Here is a 4,012-nt window from a genome sequence, read left to right on the forward strand (position 1 = left end):
CGCCTACATCCTATAGGGTTTTTAAGTCCTCAATCAATGGTGCTAGGTATACATCTATGTCATTTCCAAGTAGTTTAAGGCCAGATATCAGTAGAGACAACATCATAAACTTCCTTTTCATACACAGCCACGGAGGAATGTTATATGTTATCAATGTAACAGGCCAATAACTATAAGTAGTGCTAAGTGTGCTATGTGGGTTAATCCCATCAGATGATAAAGCGAACCGAAGATTTCTCGGCTCTTGGGCAAAATCAGGCCATTTCTTGTCAATTAACTGCCAAGCTAGTGAATCTGCTGGGTGGCAAAGCTTGCCATCTCTAATTCTTTTATTTTCATGCCATGTTAAGTTCTCAACAATTTGTGGTGATTGAAACATTATTTTCAACCTAGGAATTATAGGAAAATACCATAACACCTTTTTAGGGACCCAATTTCTATTTTTTTTTATCCATCTTTTCTTATTTGCCACCTAGATGCTCTACACCTTGGGCATTCACTAAGATTCTCGAACTCATTCCTATAAAGAATGCAATCATTTCAACATGCATGTATTTTCTCATAATCTAAGCCTAATAGCTTCATTATTTTTCTGGCCTCATACATGGACTTAGGCAAACTATTATCATTTGGCAATATCTCATTAAGCACTTCCAATAAAACTGAAAACCCACTATCAGACCAGCCATAAAGTCCTTTTATATTGTACAGTTTCATTAGACTCGATAACTTTGAATGCTTTGAACCCGGATATAGGGGCTTTTCAGCATCTTCAAGAACATTCTTAAAAGAACTAGGATCTTTATCACAATGCTCAAAAGCATCATGAACCATGTCATCTACATAACTATAATCCAGACATCTAAAACGTTGATTTTGTGGCTGGTCTGGATTTTACAGAGGTAGGTTTCCGGTCTACCTCACTATGCCAATTCCAAACTAAATAGTTTTCTAGAAAACCTTTTTGAAATAGATGTAGCCTCACTTATTGAGGACTCAAAAACTCCATATTACAACAAGTAGTATAAGGACATCTAATTGCCATTCTATTTTCGGAATTAAGAATGGCAAACTCCAAGAAATCATCAACCCCATCACTATACTCATAAGACAATTTATCATAGAATATCCAAGTTTTGTCCATAATATGTATTGTTACCTGTTCATTTGTTAGATGTTGTTAGTTTAATAAGTTTACTTAAATTGCACAAATAACTCCAAACTTTTAGGTTTAAATTAAAAAATACAAATTGCAAAATAAATCTAAATTCTATTTGTTCAGAGTCACTTAAATATATGTACGCATTCAGCAACCCAACAGAGCATATATGTAAGCATTCAGCAACCCAACAGAGCATACATGTACACATTCAACAAGCCAACAGAGCATACATGTACACATTCAGCAAGCCAACAAAACATGCCACATCCACATTTTTCAAAATTTCATTTTCATATTAGAATAAACAAAAGTATATATTAGAACAAAAAATTTTATTCCAGAAGAGTCTATGCAACAAAAACGAAAGTAAAACCATGCATGTCAATATTTAAAACATGTCAGTACAAGTAAAACTCAGAACACAACGATAATAGAAACTGAAAGAAAGTGAGTGATTTAAAAGAATTACCAAATGAAGACAGCTATTACACCATAAACTTTTGTGATTCTTCAAAAGCGAGAGATTGTTAATTACTATGTCAGAGAGCTGTACAAGGGAAATCACATAAAAAAAAATTAAGGACAATACTTGTTGTTGTTGAGGGCATGTGAGATATTGCATTTATACTAAGTCTAGCAAGTGCATTACAGGGAAAGGATTGATGAATTGACCCGAATTGAATATGTATCCTTATCAGGCGCTAATTAAATGGAACAAGTTAGGTCCAAAATTAAAAGCATCATGCAAAATTTAAAATGCAATTTTGAGAAATGAGGAAAAGGAGAAAAACCCAAATCTGCATTGACATTGTATCCATCAATTCCAGTTAAAGTGTACATGAAATTTAAAGTCCAGTGACATGGCAACTAAAGAAAGAGAGGAAAGAAAACTTTTTTGAATCAGGCACTTATAAAACTACTTTTAGTTAAAAACTCTAGTATAATAATTCAACTTCAGTTACCTTTACCTCTCTGTTAGGTTTTCCCAGGTCCCAAATTATAAACAATCAAGATTACAGAAAAAACTAAGAATTTTAAAACCCATTCTATAGTTAAACTGCAACAAAACAACATGCATGAGGAAAATAGGCACTGTAAATTGGAAACACAATAATTAAAAATAAATAAAAATGAATAAATGGCACCTTCAGAAACAAATTTATCGCAGTGGAGAGAGAGAGAGAGAGAGAGAGCCAAATCGTGATAGAAATGAATTCCTCTACTTCGAGCTTGGTTGGGATTGACGTGAAGTTTGATTACAGTGGAGGATATGATTTTAGGGTTTGGTTTACTTAGCTTTGATAGAGAAGGAGAACCGAGTGGTGAAAGAATGATGAGTGAATGACTTAGAAAAAAATTAGCTTCGATTTTGGTCTTAAGGTTAGGATAAAACGATGCGTTACTTATCTTTATTTTTTCTAAGTGAAATGATACCGTTTCTAACTGAAAATATATTATTTACTAGTAAAATTTCAGCCAAAACCCACTAAAATTTTCACTTAGGCGCGCTCAATACATTTCAAGTTCTTTATATTAGAAATATAATATTCTACTAATTCAATAGCATAACTAACAAAAAGTCAGAACAGTTTCAATTTTAAACTTAAAAGCTTTGGCTTTGAAAAGTCCTAGGTTCGAATATCAGTTTGGAACGGGATTCAAATTTTATTTTCTTTTACTGATACCTTAGTGTCACCAAGAAAAAGACCAATAGTCTTTTTCTTAAACTTAAATGTTCCGATATTCGAGGTCCCTGGTTCGAATTCCATCCGTTACATGATTAGAATTATTTTATTTTTATTACTAATACTTTAGTGTCAGCGATTTTTGATGTCCAAATTTCAGACACCATAGTATCATTAATTTGTGATACTTATGTGTTAAACATGGAAAATGGCCCATATGTATATAAATAATGATACTTTGTAATAAAGTGTCACAAACCAAGTGTTAGTAAATACCATTTTTCTAGTAGTGAAGGAGATTAAAAAGAGAGTAAAGAAATTCAAAAGCTGTTGTAGCAATGGATGACTTGCAAAACTTAAGAAACTTAGACCCTCACAGACTAATACAACTTGTCAATGTTTAAGAAGATCAGAACAGGCAAATTAATCAGAGACTACCAGGGAATAACAATAGCATCTACACAGCAGATGATAAAGACAGAGCCATTTGAGATTATGCTGTGTTGGCCCCTCAAGTTATGAGACGTAATGTGGAAGCTACCAATTTTGAACTCAAACCAGTGATGTTTTAGATGTTGCAAACAGTGGGGCAATTTAATAGATTACCATCAGAAGATCCTCATCTCCACTTTAAGTTATTTTTAGAGGTAAGTGATGCTTTTAAAATTGCTGGAGCATCACATGATGCATTAAGACTAAGACTCTTTCCTTACTCTTTAAGAGATCGAGCAATAGCATCGTTGAACTCTCTACCACCAGACTCTCTCACAACATAGAATAAACTTGGCTGATAAAATTTTGATGAAGTACTTCCCACCAACAAAAAATACAAAGTTGCAGAATGAGATCACTTCTTTTCATTAACTAGAAGATGAAAGCTTGTATGAGGCTTGGGAAATATTTAAGGAGTTGCTCAGAAGATGTCCTCATCATGGCATTCTTGCTGCATATAGTTAGAAACCTTCTATAATGGTTTAAACTTAAGCACTAGATTGATGGTCGATGCTTCAGCAAATGGGGCATTCTTTTCTAAATCTTACAATGAACCCTATGAAATTTTGGAGAAAATTGCTAACAACAACTATTAGTAGCCATCAACTAGATAAATTGCAGCAAGAGGAGTAGTAGGGATACACAATGTGGATACATTTACAGCATTATTTGC

General features: G+C 33.4%; 1 non-coding gene across 1 annotated transcript; it reads right to left on the reverse strand.

The window, feature by feature from the left end:
* Positions 1 to 3,678: 3,678 nt before the first annotated feature.
* LOC112499457 (small nucleolar RNA R71) lies at positions 3,679 to 3,785 on the reverse strand. Its single transcript, XR_003067052.2, has one exon. It is a non-coding gene; the product is annotated as a small nucleolar RNA R71 (small nucleolar RNA).
* Positions 3,786 to 4,012: the final 227 nt, after the last annotated feature.

Source organism: Citrus sinensis, chromosome 8, assembly GCF_022201045.2.
Source record: "Citrus sinensis cultivar Valencia sweet orange chromosome 8, DVS_A1.0, whole genome shotgun sequence".
NCBI classification, from domain to species: domain Eukaryota; kingdom Viridiplantae; phylum Streptophyta; class Magnoliopsida; order Sapindales; family Rutaceae; genus Citrus; species Citrus sinensis.